General features: G+C 36.0%; 1 protein-coding gene across 4 annotated transcripts in view; it reads left to right on the top strand.

Moving 5' to 3' along the window:
- The window catches only part of PPARG (peroxisome proliferator activated receptor gamma), a 173575-nt gene that overhangs the window by 28285 nt on the left and 128022 nt on the right, over nucleotides 1-17268 (top strand). For 3 of the 4 annotated variants that reach the window (XM_074198539.1, XM_074198541.1, XM_074198540.1), the window contains exon 2: nucleotides 5807-5882. The gene's annotated coding sequence lies outside the window, so the exon portion shown is untranslated. Of the gene's footprint in view, nucleotides 1-1061; nucleotides 5883-17268 lie in introns of those variants that run through there. The other variant, XM_074198542.1, reaches the window with a different exon arrangement.

Genomic DNA, 17268 nt, shown 5'->3' with positions numbered 1-17268 from the left:
AGCCAAGCAATATGATATCAATTATACATATGAAATCATACAAAAATTTCCATATTAGCCATGTTGCCAAAAAAAGAAAAAATTATACTTCAGTTTGCATTCAGAGTTCATAAGTTCTCTCTCTAGGGGTGAATATCATTTTTCATCATGCTTTTTTTGGAATTTTCTTGAATCATTGCATTGATCGGATTAACTAAGACTTTCAAATTGATCATCATTACACTATTACTGGTATTGTGTACAGATCTCCTAATTCTCTTAATTTCACTTTGCATCAGTTCATATAGGTCTTCTCAGGTTTCTCTGAAGTCATCAATGGCTCAACATTTTTTATAGCACCATCATTTTCCATCACAATCATATACCACAATTTGTTTATTCACTCCCCAATGATGAACATCCTCTCCATTTCTAATTCTTTATCATCACCAAAAAAAAGAAAAAGCTGCTATAAATATTTTTGTAGATGTATATTCCTTTTCCTTTTTCTTTGATCTCTTTGGGATACAGACCTAGTAGAGGTATTGCTGCATCAGAGGGTTTTCAGTTTTATAACCATTTGGGTATAGTTCCAAATTGTTCTCCAGAATGGCTGGACCAGTTAACTATTCTACCAACAGTATATTAGTGGTGCCATTCATTCACATCTCCTCCAGTGTTCATCACTTTCTTTTTCTTTTCTTTCAGGTTACCTAGTTTGATAGCTAGAAGCTGATGAGTGGTTTACTTTGCATTTCTCTGATCAATAATATTTTAGAGCATGTTTTTAATATGACTGTAGCTAGCTTTGATTCTTCCTCTGAAAACTGTCCATTTATAATCTTTGAGCATTTATCAATTGAAGAATTATTCTTATTTTCATAAATTTGACTCAATTCCTTATAGTTTGAGAAATGAGACTAAAATCATTGAAATTTTAAAAATAGTATGAACACAATGACACAATATATAATGTGTATGTTATTTGTATGTATATAAATATATGTATTGTAATAAGACTAGAGAGTTTGGACTTATGAATAGAATAACAAAATAATTTTTTTTTGTAAAGTTTCTTATAATCATAGTTAAAATAGATTTAAAATAAAGAAGTCAACTACCTTTTGGGTCAAATTAAGTGGAATTCAAGCTGATAAAGGCTAGAGGGAGAAGGTTGGATGGCAGTCTACACCTGCATTTATTTCTTCACTTGCAGCCCCAAATCTGGATTTGGCCCTTCCTTCTGAAAAATCATCAATGACCTTCTTGCCAAATATAATGACCTTTTCTCCATTCTCTTTCCTCTTGCTCTTCTTTTCAACATTTAACAATCCTGATCACCACTCTTTTCTTTGGTCTCTGCTCCCTTGGTTTTCAGGATCCAGAAGTAAGTGCCCCCCCACACTTTATTAATTCTTCTGTCTTTTCTTCCTCTGATCTTTTTTCTGTGTCCCTTTCAATGAATAGATTTTTTCCTCTGGATTTTCTCTGTTTTAATGAACTGTTTTATTCCCCCTAATACTTTCACATTATTGACCAACAAATCTTTATGTCTGATCTTGGTTTGGAAATCAGCTAGGTCTATTATATGCTGAGCACCATGCTAGCTCCTGGAGATATAAATAGTCCCTGTCATCAAGAATTTGGGGATAATAGTATAGATATATAGATATAAAGATTCAAACCAATTTAGGGGGAAAGGTGCTAGCAGCTAGGGAAAAGACCTAGTCCCAACTTCAAATTTTACAGATAAGGAAACTGAGACCAAGGAAGGAAATAAGTTTATTCAGGCTCACCCAGTGACTTAATCTTGACTAAAACCCAGCTTTCCTATTTCTCAATATGTCTTCTTTCCAATTCATCATGTTGTCCTTCTTCCATCCTGTGTCTAGTCTTATAGCTGCAACTGCCTGATGAACATTTCTACATCCATCACCTCAAGTTCAAATTGTACAAAATTGAACATGTCATCTTTCTCTCAAACTGGCTTCCCTCTCTGACTTCCCCTTTTCCATAAATAACACAACTATTCTCCCAGTCAGCCAGGCTCAGAAAAATCTCAGAGTCATCTCTAAAACTTCCCCCATATCTCTGTCACCAAATCACATTAGTTCTTCCTTAAAAATATCTTTTGACTTCACCCCTTTTTTTGAAAATCTCTTCACCATTGGCTGCTCTAGTCTAAGCCCTTATTGCCTCATGCTTGTATTCCTGTAATCATCTATCCTTGAATTTCTCCCCCTCCATGCCCCCCACCATACATACACACACCTAATGTATTCTATATACCACCATTAGACTGATCTTCCTAAAAGACTCATTTCTTTTTTTAATTTATTTTTATTAAAGATATTATTTGAGTTTTACAATTTTCTCCCAATCTTGCTCCCCCCCCCCACAGAAAGCACTCTGTCAATCTTTACTTTGTAAAACACTCATTTCAACATGCTTCTCTGTTCAAGAAACTCCAGTAGGTTCCTATTATTACTTAAAGAACAAAGGACATCTTTTCAAACTAACATTCAAGGCTTTCTGCAATCTGATCCTATTCACCCTTCTTTTCCTTTCTCTCCATCAACCTTTTGTTCCATTAAGAACTCCCCTCATTGTCCTATAATCTATCCTACTCATTCCTGTAAATACCCTTTTTTTTAGGTTTTTGCAAGGCAAATGGGGTTGAGTGACTTGCCCAAGGCCACCCAGCTAGGTAATTAGTAAGTGTCTGAGGTCGGATTTGAACTCAAGTACTCCTGTCTCCAGGGCAGGTGCTCTTTTCCACTGTGCCACCTAGTCACCCCTGCAAATACCTTTTTCATAGATTCTTCCCTATATCAAAGTCTATTCCATCAGGGACTATCTTAGGACCAAATTTTCCCAAAGTCTTCTTGACCACTCTATCCTACAATAATATTTCTTTGCTTCTTATCACAATTATCTAGAATTATTCTTGTGATATTTAATCAACTATATATATGTATGCATATGCCTGTGTGTGTATATATGTGTATAGGTGTGTGAATGTGTGATTATACATATATATCTATATATAGACATGTGTGTGTGTGTGTGTGTGTGAAAAAAAGACAAATTCAGTAGTAGGTAGGTAATGTTGTATAGATCTCATCAAGTTTCATAACCTTGTTATTATTGTCGTGGTTTGGTCATTTCAGTTGTGTTTAACTCTTTTTGAGGTTATTTGGGATTTTCTTGGCAAAGATTCTTTAGTTATTTTATGGATGAGAAAACTGAGGCAAACAGGGTTAAGTGATTTGTGTAGGGTGACACAGTTCTTAACTGAGGATAGATTTGAACTCATGAAGATGAGTCTTCCTGACTTCAGATCAAGCACGTTGTCCAGATGTCACCTAGCTCACTTAGTTTGATCCTTTCATTTAAGAATTGAGGCTTAAAGAGTTTGACTGGTTAGCCAGAAATTACAAGCATTTCATGATGAAACTAGAAGAACCCTGGGACTCATCATTCTACGTTACTTTTGCCACATTAAGTATTGAATACATTAATTAACAATTTTAGCTTATTGCCATTCCAGGTAAATTCATGATAATCCAAGATCCTTTGTCCTCTTGATGTCCCTACCCCAGAAGATGAAGGGAAGAGGAATACTTGAATTTTAAAGATGAAGATATAGTTGACTATTTTTCCGAATTTTAGTTTTCAGCCATTACTTTCCCCTTTCTGTGCTCTAAGGAAACTAACGTTTCCTTTGGTAAATCTTGTGCTCCACAAGCATGGATGGCATTGGTGTGAATTCATGGCAGGAGTGCACATTCCATCTCTTAGGGACATGGGATCATAGATTTAGAACAGGAAGAGACTACCGATCCAACTGAGTCCAACCTCCTCAATTTTCAGATGAGGTAAAGATGACTTCCATAAGTGACTATCTTCCAAGGTCTCATAGGTATTAAGTAGCAGAATCAAGGCTTGAACCCAGGTCTTCTGATACTGCACCAACTTGTGTCTAGCAACTTTGACCAAGGAAACAAGAAAAAAATGCCTCTAAAATCACTAAAGACTTAAAGGCAGTCCATGAAGGACTGCTAGCTTTAATCTCTAAAACTCTAAACTCAATACTAAAAATATGAATTAATTAAAGCAGAGATTATATTATTTTTAAGAACAGTACTCAACACCAACATAGCTTTTCATCTTCAAAACCCAAGTATTCATAGCATATACCATACCCTGAAGGGAACTAGATAATAACTACACAAGGAAAACTTGAAAAGTTCTTTGGGCTTGTGTAGTACCTTTATGGATAGGGACTGGTTTGAACTCTAACATGAAGGAACATTTCAACCCTGAGGTCTTCTGTTTCTTACTCTGGGGCAGTCTAGCAGGAAAGGAAACATTAGGTTAGAGGTATCAGCATCAAAGACAAGAAAGTTCAAGTTATTTCTAGGTCAGAATGTGCAAAATGTTCTTCTTTGCCAGGGTGTTGGGTGCTAGCTGAAACTGATATGATTTCTGGCACTGTCATTATTTTGTCTTCCCAGAGAGGACAGCTTCTGTGAGATTCTTTTGTCCTCTTCATAAAATTCTAAATATGTAGGCTCCAAGTCTGTCCTCAACTCACTTAGGAAAAGTGACTATCCCTATTTTTCTTTTGCTGTTGTTATCTACTGAAAGTAGAATGTGCTTTCACTGTCTTGCAAAATTCTTTGTTGTATATAGGTTAAACCCTCAGCTAATAAGCAACAATCATAAGCCACTTATATCAAGTGACATAGTCCACGAGATATTGTTGAATGTGTCATTGTTGCATTTATTTAAAGGTAATGAATTCTTTTTAGACCTGACAATAGACAGGGAGATGGAGATGGAGTCCAAAGACCTGAGTTCTGATCCTGGTTTTATCATTTACTACCCCTATGACTTGAGGAAGATCATAGAATTTATCATTGGACTAGATGGTCTATAAGGCCCCTTGCTATTGTTGTTCAGTTGTTTCAGTTGTGTCCAATTCTCCGAGACTCCATGGGGTTTTCCTAGCAAAAATAATGCAATGGTTAGACATTTTCTTCTCCAGTTCATTTAACATATGAGGAAACTGAGGTAGAGTTAAATGATCTGCCCAAGGTCATACATGCTAGTAAGGATCTGAAACCAGATTTGAACCCATGAAGATGAGTCTTATTGACTGTAGACCCAATGCTCTGTATGCTCTAGTGCCACCTCTTCAAATTCTAACTGTATGATCATATGACAATGTCTATAGTAACTCTGTGAATAGAATGTCATTATTAGCTTCATGTAAACTGGAGAAGGGAATAGAACAGAGAAGTGACCTTAGAGAGAGGAAGACCTAGGTTCAAGTCATTTAAGCTCTCATTTTCCTATTCCCCTCCCCACTCTCAGAGACTTTCTGAGACTATTAATTGGTGAACAGGTAAAGGGAGTTTTCTCACCAGGAATTCTCTAAACCAATGAAATCACAGATTGAGTTTTAAAAAGTGAGTAAGAAGTGAATGCTAAAAATCATATTTAGATATAATTGGAAAAAATACTATTAAAAAACCCCCAACATTTTTTTAAAGTGAATCACTAGAGAGAGGGAGGTGAAACCCATCACAAAATCAGTGACAAAGTTTGAATACCAGTCAAAGAAAACGAAGCAGTGCTAAAGTAGGAAATATTTTAGTGGCTTCCCTTAGCCCTCCGTCATTCACTGTTATTCTCATGGTTCAAAACTACATGGGTTTAGGCCAAAGAAAAATTTGTTCTTTTAGAGGGAGGTTGACTAGATTCTCCCTAAGGACTTTATGATCATATATTAAAATCAAGTACTTTTTTTTCCCTTTTTCAGATCTGAAGGGGGCAAAGTTGAAAGCACATTTATACACATCCAGGAGACAATTTTCTACATTGATTCAACTTTAAAGGTAAGTGAAAATAGTTTGAATGCTGAATCCATATTTAAATGCAGCTCCTTAAAACAGACTGTTTCTTTCCAATGTTCTTTTCTACCATAGAAAACTTTATTTTGACTATCATAGTAGTTTCCATGATATCATTTTAGTGTCCCATTAAAAGCATGAGGAATAGCACACTTTTCCTAAGACTAAACATAGATAGAAAAGAAACCCAGGGATGGTGTAATACATAAATGCTTAGAAACAAATCTAATCAGTTTTCCAGATTACTTGTATTTTTCTGTGGCTAATAATACATTAAATCATTTTTAATTTCTAAACCTTTCATAAAAAAGCAGTGTAGCATAATGGAAAGAGTAGTTCTGAAGACTGGAAGACCTGACTGATACGATGCTCATGTGACCATGGAAAAGTCACTGAACCTTTCAGTATTCTCATACAACCGTATAAGATTCTTGAGAGATGAGTTGTCAGGGTACATTTGTGAAAGTTTTCACACTCCGAGGTTCCTAACCCAAGAAAATTACACATGCAGACCACAAAAACCCACAGTTTAAAAATTAAATCAAAGATGTATTATAGAAGTAAAACCTTTTAAGCTTAAAGGCATTCCCTCCTTTCCTCGTCATACTTAGCTCCAGAAAGAATAATTAACTCACCTATTGCCAGCAGCTTCCATGTTGGAATAACTGCCTTCCCAAGATTGGATTTATGATTGGGTGTGGTAGTCAACCTTACAAAAGTAAGATTTAAGGGATGCCAGGCAATATCTCCTGTCCCCATATTTGGTCTCCAAGTTCCTGTCAGTGTTTGAAATTATACCATTTGAGATTTATTTTTCCTTTTTGATCTATAAAGTGTTTCTTCCTCTGAGTCCTCTAAAGATTTCATGTAAACTGCCATTAGGAAGTATGAATTGTGAGGAAACTGAAAGCAAAGGCCATGTAAAATGGAACACAGAATAGATACCAGGTAGGACAATAAGCAGAGTGACAGGGAGAGGAGAGAAGGAACTAGGAAAAGGAGATGGAAACACTAAGAGAATAGACAGCCAATTTTTTAGTTTTGCTCAGGATCTAGTACCCTGGTGATGATGCTCAATGTTCTAACTGAACTCTCATTTTAAACAAGGAAGTAGACATTCTTTCCTGGTCTGAATCATAGTTCTAGAGCTGGAGAAGTCTTCAAAAGTTATCAAATCCAACCCCTTCATTTTACTTAAGAAACTGCCCAAGGTTGCCCAGGTTCCCTCTATGTTATACTAAGGCAACCCCCAACATCAGCACAGGATTGGATAGTTGGGTAAGTTGGACAAGAGACATATAAAGTATAGTGTGATTTTAAGTTCTGGGGGAGCAGGGCAGGGAATCCAAAGAGTGTTAATTTTGGAGTCAGAAAACATTCAGGTTCAAATGACAGCTCTACAACTTGCTGTTGTCGCCTGTGTGGTCTTAGATTCTCTAGGTCTCAGTTTCCTCATCTGTAAAATGAGGGTTTTGGATTAGTTGATCTTTGAAGTCCTTTTGTTATTGTTGTTGTTGTTGAGTCATTCATTTTCCAGTTGTGTCCAACTCTCTATGACCGCCTTTGGGGTTTCCTTGGCAAAGACACTGGAGTGGTTTGCCATTTCTTCCTCTGGTCATTTAACTTAACAGAGAAGTGACTCACCCTTGGTCACACAGCTCCTAAGTCTCTGAAGCCAGACTTGAACTCCCATAGATGAGGCTTCCTGAATCTAGGCCCGGCATTCCATCCATTACAGCACCTACATCCTTTTCTAAACTCTAAATCTACAATCCTATATTCCTAAATTATTGATAAATTTTTGTGAATTTGAGAAGATTACATTTGCTTCCATGGGAACAGGCATGGCTGTTGACAATATATAATAATCTTTATAATATATTTTACAATTTTCTAATATTTTTTATAATTTTATTCTAAAAGTGAAATTATTGAAGCCCCTGGGTTGGGTGGGTGGAAAGCCAACACAAACTATCACTCTTTTTTCCTTGTAGCATGTCAGTGGTTGCCCTTTGCAAGGGGTGTATCAATGCCTACAGCTGAGTCATGCTGCCAAATCCCCTAAGTCTTTCCTTAGAACCTGGAGGTAACTCCTGGAATCCCTAGGACTAAAGACCCAGATGGTAGGACTTTGCCTCTGGGGTGGCAAAGGAATACAAGCTTTTAGGGAGCGTGAAAAATCCATGAGATTCATTTAAAATGTAAAAACTCTTAAGAAAATAAGGATTGCTTCACCCTCTATATTTGTATCCCTAGAACTTGTTTAATAAATGCTTCTTGCTTGATTAATTAAACTTACTATATCTTGAATCTGCATTGAGGAATGTAGGTAATGCTTTTCTAAAATCATTAAACAGAAACCACAATGACTGAAAGAGAAGTTATCCAAAGTCATTACGGAGTTGCTTGCATCAGCAATATTTGCTCAGTTTTACTTCATATATTCCAGAGTTGAGTTTCAGTTCTTCTCCAAACCATAGAAGGACAGACAGTTGGAAGTTGAATTTAGGTTAGGACTGTACTCTTAATCGTTGTAACTCACCTTCCCTGGTTGCCTTCCCCCTACGACTTTTTAGTTCAGCCATCACTTGGAATCAGTAGCCCTCCATCCCTTCAGAAGATGTTTCCTGCTATAAAGACCATATTTACTATGCCCTCTTTTTGGCTACCATCTCATACGGTTTTCAGTGGGTACCAGTTAGTCACCAAGCATCTATGAAATGTTTTCCATTTTAGATAGTACAAGTGGATAGAGCATTGGTTTTAGAATCAGGACAGGAATTCAAATCCAGGCTCACTAGTTGTGTGACCTTGAGCAAGGCATTTAAGCCTAATTGCCTTTCATCCAGAGCCATCACCAGTCATCCTGATCCATGTCTGGACACTAGAAAGCCAACACAAACCATCACTCCTTTTCCTTATAGCATGTTAGTGGTTGACTTTTGCAAGTACTGGTGACTTAGCCCAGCATCCCTCTCACTCAAATCCAATTCATGGCATCACCTCCCTAATGTTATAGTCTTCTTCATGAACAAAGGATGACCATTATGTTCCAGATATTGTGTTAAGTATTGAAGATACAAACAAGTTTTAAAAAATGGTCCCTTTCTTCAAGGAGCTCATATTCAAATGAGGGAGACAATATGTAAATAAATGATCCATTGTAAATAGGAGGTGATAACAGAGAGGAGGTACTGGTGGTAGGGGGCACAGGTGAGATCTGAAGAAAGAGAGGAGCAGAAAAACCATAGGTAGAGGTGAGGGGCATGAAGATAACCAGTACAAAGACATGAAGTTCAAAAATGGAGCTTTGGGTATGCTAAGCAACATGTTGACTTGTGTAACTAGGCCATACAATATAGGAAGAGGACTATAGTATGTAAGAAGACCAATCATTAGGGGTCAAGTTGTGAAGGGCTTTAAATGAAAGATGAATCCAAAAATACCAACACAGAATTAGGAAAATCGTGGAATCTTTTACCATCCCTTCGGTTATGTTTTCTGAGTTGTAAGCTTCATTGAGTCTTATAGAATGTAACCAAAAAACTTTCTCTGAACAGTAGTGTTGAACATGCAAAGGAAGACCTACAAAGAGGTGCAAACTGAAATTTAAATTTAGGAGTTTCTGTGCCCCTAAGGAAATAATAATATCAATTCAATTCAAGAAATTTATTGAACACCTCTAGGGCATAAGATGCTATAGAAGGCAGAGATAGAGATACAAAAATGAAAACCTAATCTTTGTTTTCAATGTTATTGTTTTAGGAAGACTCTCACCCCCAACTCCTCCCTGCTAAAAGGCTAAAACAAGCTTACAGATATTCAGTAACACAAATATCCAGAATGAAATGATTGTCAGGGAAGAATTTGTGCTAAGTACAATGGGACAGTTCAGAAGAGGTCACATTTGGTTAGGTACTAGTTAAGCCAAACCTGAAAGGATACCTACTGTCCTTAGTAGAGATACAAGCTAAGGTCATTCTAGGCAGAGGAAACAGCATGAGCAAAAGCAGAAAAGGTGGGAACAATAAATAATATAATTTCATTAAATTGTAAAGTGCCTGTAGGTCAAAGAGACTGGAAAGACAGGTTCAGGCTCTATTGTTGAGGACCTTGAATCTTATAGAGCTTAGACTTTTTCTTTTTTCATTGAGCTATAGGGAGCTATTGAAGGTTTTGAAATACCATAAAAGGAAATGGGCTTTAGGAAATTTTATTTGGAAAACTATTGGTTTGGATTGGAAAATAAAGAGATTAGAGTTGGGGAGTCTATTTAGGAGACTTATGTATTGTCAACCATCTGGAATGTTTAAGATAGGGACTATAAGATAGAAAGGGTGAGAGGGATCTGAGACATTGTAGAGGTAGAATCACTAGATTTGGATAAATCCTCAAGATTTATTTAGGCATGGAGTGGGATGATTTATTGCGAAGGGGGCAGGGACAAGGGAAGAGAATGAATCAGAAATCATCAAGCATTCAAGCTTGGGCAAGAGAGGGAATTGGTGGTACCATTAACAAAAATAGCAAAGTCCAGAGGAAGACCCTAAACTAAGAGGCAAATGAATTGTATCAATCGAATTTGAAGTACTGGTGGAGCAGAATCTATTTCATTTTTTAAAATCAGAAATTTTATTTTTTGCAAGCATTGAGACCTTTTACAAAAATTAGAAACAGATCTGAAAGACAAAACCTCTGCCTGTCTTTCTATATATACATTTATATATGTACATACCCACATACAGAGAGAGAGAGAGAGAGAGAGAGAGAGAGAGAGAGAGAGAGAGAGAGAGAGATTTGGGGTATTTTTTTGGGGGGGGGGTTAAGAAATCTTAAATTTTTGGAAGCAGCCTCCAGATTTTAGAATTCAGAATTCTGAATTAGAAACTGAATTCAGAATTCCAGCTAGTGGTTCACACTTTTACAAGAAACAGCAAGTTGCAGAAATCCCAAGAGACAGCTCTCCTTCATCCCCTGGGAATCCCTCCTCAGTTTCTTTGTTAGAATTCCCCTCCCTGATCAGCCACCAACCATTGGGGCAGTTTTTCCACCCAACTTCTTTCTGGACATTTCTCAGCCACTGTCCACCATTCGAAATGACTCCTGCGCCATAAATTTTCTAAGTCTGAAATTCAGTACACAGGAAACTCTGGAGCCCAGGCACCTGGGAGAGTTGCTTGTGGGGTTAATTTATAACTAAGACAAATGAATCTATAAAAAGAAGGAAAGCTCCAAGAGAAATATGTTAACTGATGGCAAAGGGTGGGGGAAGGGTCTTAGATAAATGATATCTGAACTTGTTTGGTCCCAATGATTTTATGGCTAAGGAATTCAATTATAGGTGTGCTGGGTGCAGCAAATCACAATTCTGTAAATTACTAATGGGACACAAAGATCGTTATCATTTTCTGTATGTATCCACATGCAAAGTTCAGTCCTGCCCTCTGTAAATAAACTCTGATGCCTACTCTCGACTGCCATGCCTATGGCTCCAGGGCTTGGAACATAGATAATGCACACTTTTAAAACCTCAAGGTCTGATATTGGGCATATTTATAAATGAGCTTAGCAAATGGGGCAAATTTATTTTCAGGATTGGGACAATGAAATTGTTTCATTTTGCATTATTAGGCCTTATGGCATTTAAAAATAACTCTGTATATTGGTTAACAAATGCATTTAAAGAAAAATCACCAGGAATTAGAAATGCTTTAAAATAACAGAATCTCAAAGTTGGAAATTACCCCAGAGGCCATTTAGTTCTACTAGTACCCGACAGATGCACTTGGATGTGGCATTCTTTAGAAGGGTGGGGGGAGACCTACCTAATAGCTTAGGTATGGACTGGCTTTTTATTTGGCTAAACAAGGCTGATTAACCTCTAGGCCATTATCGACTATTTCCTAAAGGGTTTTGTACAATGAATTTGGGAAAGTCACCCACAAATCTAAATGTACACTAAATTTAAGTCAAATTTAAAGATTTCAACTTTCAGCTAGTCCCATCTTCTAAGAGAAGCCTTTTGTCTACCATTATTTCCCATTTTCTCCTGCCTTTATCTTGTTTGTATGTAGTTGTTTGCAAATTGTCTCCTAATTGTACTGTGACTCTTTGGGGGGGAAGATTTTGTTTGCTCCATTTAATTGTTTATTTTGCATTTCTTTTTGCATGATTGTCTTGGGCACTTAAATCTTGTTTACTTGACTTTGCTTGTTGACCTGAACTCTCTTTTCTTTGCTGGTTCCTAAAACCCACAAGTCAGGACCTTCTTCCTAACTGTCATTAGAAAGCAATTGCCACATACATAAAAGACCATTTTACCAAGGGGGATAAAAATAAATGATTTTTTAAAATGTTGTTAGTATTTAAGTGGGAGAATCATTGATTTGGAGCAGAAAGAGATCTTAGAAGTTAACTAGTCTGACCCTACCTCTCTTTGTTTTACTGATAAGGAAAGTGAGGCCTACACAGTTGTCAGAGTTTTAAAAATTTAAGTTTAAATCTTTTGGGAGAGGGACAAAGGAATTCATATTAAGATAGTTTAAGTTTAAAATGTTAAAAACTAAAACATGTCATCATGAAATAGGAATTATAGATTCTTATTACATAATATCTAAAATAATATGCTCATAGTCTATTCTCTTTTTTGATAAGTCTTTATGAATAGGTCAAAACAGCTCATGTCTCATCTTTAGCTTTTTTCCTTGCCAGTATTCTCAATATCTGGTACAAGGTCTAGTCGTTAATTATGACCCTAAGTACCACATCTTTAGTGATATGATTTGAGAATGTAGCAATCATTTATCTATAAAAACAGCTTTAGTGAATTTTAGAATTAAAGGTGACTCATTCAAAAATTCATAAACTTACTGATGAACTTTTAAAATAATCAAATAAAAGTTATATAAGTTTATAGTTTCCTCAAACTGTTGAAAGGGCAATCGTTTTAGCAACAGTAGCTTCTTCTACAGCTACAAAAAAGATTTTTTAAAATCATTTAAACTGCTTCAATTAAATTTGAAAGATCATTTAGGAGTCAAAAAGACAAAAAAGTTAATTTTTCTTTCCTACCAGTTTTTGGCTAAGAATTTTTTTTAAAAAGTGAAGGTTGAGCTAGCTACAAAACATTTTCAATTCCTACATTGTTGGCTAATCTGAATAGTTAATTAAATTTCCTTTTCAAGTTGTTAATTAAATTGTTAAAGATTTTTAAATTAAACATACTTATTTTCTTGGTAATTATACATATGTTGCTGAAAAAAACTATTGATTCTTTAAGCTTATTAATTAGTTAAATAAAATCATTGAAATGTCAGTTGTTTGGGGTAACAGCAATTCTGCAGTATAAAGTGGCATGGATTGCCCTTGGATAGAACCTATTCATTCCAGAAAAAATTTAAGTATATTATTACTTGGAAATATATACTCTGTATCTTCTCCGAATGAAAGCTTGGCCTTTTTCTGAGTTATGAAGAAGTTAAATGAAGCATCATATACCTCACCATTCTCAGTGAGTGGGGGAGGGCCAGTGAAGGTTAAAGATTTTACTAAATGATTAAAAAATGTACTATTCAAGAGAAAAAGATTGTACTGAGGCCACTTGATCTGATTATACAAGTTATTATATATATATATATATATATATATATATATATATATATATATTATTATATAAGTTAAGCTTAGACTTCTTGATCATCAATTCAGTCAAGATCTAAATTATATCCAAATGGGAAAAGGTCAATTCCTTTCCAGTCAACAAGTTTTTATTACTTAGTACTCCAAGGAGTACAGATACCAAAAAAAAAAAAAAAATGGTCCCTACCCTACAGGAGTTTACGTTCTATTGGGTGAACTGTGTTTAAGTTCATTTTAAAAATGATTTCCTAATTTTGGTTATTTGCAATGCAGTTCCACTTTTACCATGAACCACCACGACCATCATCATCATCAAAGAAGCCAACCTACAGAGCAAGATAATTACCACTAAATTGGGCATTGGAGAAATGCAGTCAGATAGCTTTCTCCTTTTTTTCTCAAGGGAAACTTGAGTTTTTTTCCATTCCTCATATCTACCCAGGCACCCATTGCTCTGTCATAGCAGGGGAGCCATTTTTATACTCCTGGATTTATTGTAAACGGATAAGCCAGAAATGTGGTATAAGGCTTCATTTTTCTTGTGTTCACAAAAGGGACCATGTCTTCATTTTTCCTGCACAAACCAAAGACTTGTCTTCTCCTTTTCTCAAGGTCCATTAATAACCTTTAAGCTGTTTGATTTATTGTGTTCTTCTGATGACCTTAAAAGTAACACAACTGTTGTCTCTTTCATGTTATTTTTGGTCTTTTGATAGAACACTTGCCTTTTTTCCTTCAATCCAAGTCCTGAGAGCCAAAGGAATTTAAATTGTTAAAAGTTTGTCACATTCAACCTTTTTTATCCCCAATAGAACACACATAGGAAATATGGTGACGTAAACATCTTCATTAATCTTTGAAAGTCACAAGACTTGGAAGTTATGACAAGAAACAATCAGGAGTAAATTTCAGGGAAATACCGTAATGTTGTTGCTTTTGTTTTCTTTTGTTAACAAGCCACATGACTTTCCTCTCAAACCTGAGGAATACAGAGTATGGACTTCTTTCAAGATCACAGTGTCATCAGCATCATAGGAATATAACACTTTCCTAAGTTTGTTCCCTATAATTTGTGATTGCTATTTTCCTTATCTTCGAAGGAAGTACAGCAACTCCCACTGGGGAAATACCATGTTAACTTGATCCTAAAATAAATCTAAGGGAAAGGTCATATCCTAATAACTTGTGCAAATCTAAATTCCCATGGAGATTGAAAATCATTTTGTATGAGTAGAGTATTAACAATGCACTGTTGAACTTCTTCCAGAGAGTGTCTTAGAATCTGAAAGCACGTTGTGTACAAGTGTAAGCACCAAAATATAGATACAACAGGAAGATTAAGTGTTTTAAGTGTAATATTGCTATAAATATTCCAGGGGGAAATTTTGACTTGAATCATAAACCACAGCTTTAAAAAAAAAACACCACCACCTTGCCATAGAAATTTAAGAGATATTATTAAGCAGTTATTACATATGCTAATATTGAAAATGCCTGTGGGACTCTGCTTGTGATCACAAAAATGCCTCAGTAAACAACCTTTTACGAAAGTCAAAAGTCAGTTTCTAATCGTATATAAATGTTGTGACCTCCAGTAGCTTGTTCAAGGCTGATAGGGTTGAAGGCATATTTGGAACTTTGGAGCCCCAAGTTTCCCTAGAGGATAGTGCTTTTCATTCCCAATCATCCAGATGATGTTGAATGCTTTTTGTGTCTTTCTATTTTAGTTGTTTCTGGCATTGTTTTTTTTTGGGGGGGGGGTCTTCCCTAGGTCTAGTTTGGCAAGTTTTTAAAGGTTAATCCAAAGGAGGAGCTCATATCTATATAAGCCATAACTCGTATCTCCAAATACCGCCATCATGCGCCTCCAATATGGGGGGTTATTGAGATAGCTCCATCAAGGAAACATGAAAATCCAAAATGGGACATCATTGCACAACTTTATACCTGGGCTGGAGGGACATCTGTCAAATCTGTGAGCCTCAGCTTCCTCATCATTTCAAAGGGGTCAATAACTGCCTTGCCTACTTTATAGCTTTGTTGTGAGAATAAAATAGAATAATATACATATAATGCTTTGAGAAGTTTAAGAAGCATATAATAAAAGGTATAATAAGATCAACAGCCCTTCATTCCTTCCTACTTAACCAAAATGATCTCCTGTCTCCAACTTCCTTTCCCTTCCGAACCATCTGTTTGATGTTGCCAGATTCAGCTCTCTAAAGCACAGCTCTAATCCCTAGCTCCGCCGAACTTCAACGCTGAACAAATAATAACTACTTCTATCTAAAGTTTACAGAGTACAAAAATAATAACATCTGATATTTCTATAGCATTTTTTAGGCTAACAAAATCCATTATATGAATTATTTCATTTGCTTCTTGGGATCCCTTTGTGGCAGCTCACATATACTAACCGTTTTTATATCTTTGACTGGGTCCTTAAATCCAGGCACCTCATTTTACAGGTGAAGAAATGGAGGCATGAGAAGGATATCTAGCTGGTCCTAGGTCACACAAGTAATTGATGTCAGAGGCAAGGTTTGCACCCAGGTCCTTGGTCACCAGAACTATAACCCTTCTGCTGTCTTTCTGATTCTATGGCTAGTGCTATCTGACTGCCCTAAAATCAAAACCAAAGCTTTTTTCCCCATCTCCCTTAAATCAATCATAGTTAGATAGTTTCCACTGGGCTAACAGTAGTATTTTCTGAAAAATGACTGCCTCTAAGTGATAGCCTGTGAGAAGAATATACAAAAAATGTTGAATTTTGGCATATCTGTAAATATAATATACTCTTCCAGAAAGAGCTTCTCGAGGTCAGAAACTATATCTCCAATGCAGTGTCTGATACATTTTTGTTTATCTGTATGTTTTGGTTTGGGCCTGAGATCTTTGTGACTTAGGAAACTCCCTCTATCAATATAAAAGAACAACTATATTCTGCAATTTATATGTTCTGTTTGAGGCACTGAGAATCAGGTGACTTATCTAGAGTCACCCAGTCAGAATGTATCACAGATGGGATTTGAACCCAAGACATGATGATACAAAGGCTCTCTAGTCATACCCTATTCCAGAACACAGAAGATGTTTACTACATGCCAGTTGACTGCTTTGGTAATTATCCTCATTTTTCACTTGAAGCCCAGAGAAGAAAAATGTGTCTACCTCCCTTCTAGGTAAAAGGTATGGTTCTGTCAGAGGGTTCTGTCTCTGCTTCAATAACTGTCTTCATTCAGTCTTTGAATTAAAAGCAAAGAATGTTTTAAAGAAAGATTTTTATTTATTTTGAGTTTATAATTTTCCCCCTATTTTTGCTTCCCTCCCCCCACCCCCCACAGAAGGCAGTCTGTTAGTCTTTACATTGTTTCCATGGTATACATTGATCCAAGTTGAATGTAATGAAAGAGAAATCATATCCTTAAGGAAAAAAAATAAAATATCAGAGATAGCAAAATTACATAATAAGATAATGGTTTTTTCTTTTTTCAAAAGATTTTATTTATTTTTAGTTTTACAATTTTTCCCCAATCTTGCTTCCTTCTCCCTACCCCTCACAGAAGGCAATTTGCCAGTCTTTACATTGTTTCCATGTTATACATTGATCCAAATTGAATGTGATGAGAGAGAAATTCTATCCTTAAGGAAGAAACATAAAGTATAAGAGGTAGCAAGATCAGACAATAAGATATCATGTTTTTTTCCCCTAAATTAAAGGTAATAGGCCTTG

This window comes from Macrotis lagotis, chromosome 8 (assembly GCF_037893015.1).
Source record: "Macrotis lagotis isolate mMagLag1 chromosome 8, bilby.v1.9.chrom.fasta, whole genome shotgun sequence".
Taxonomy (NCBI): domain Eukaryota; kingdom Metazoa; phylum Chordata; class Mammalia; order Peramelemorphia; family Peramelidae; genus Macrotis; species Macrotis lagotis.
The sequence above is the reverse complement of the archived record's forward strand: the minus strand, read 5'-3'. Positions and strand labels throughout refer to the sequence as shown.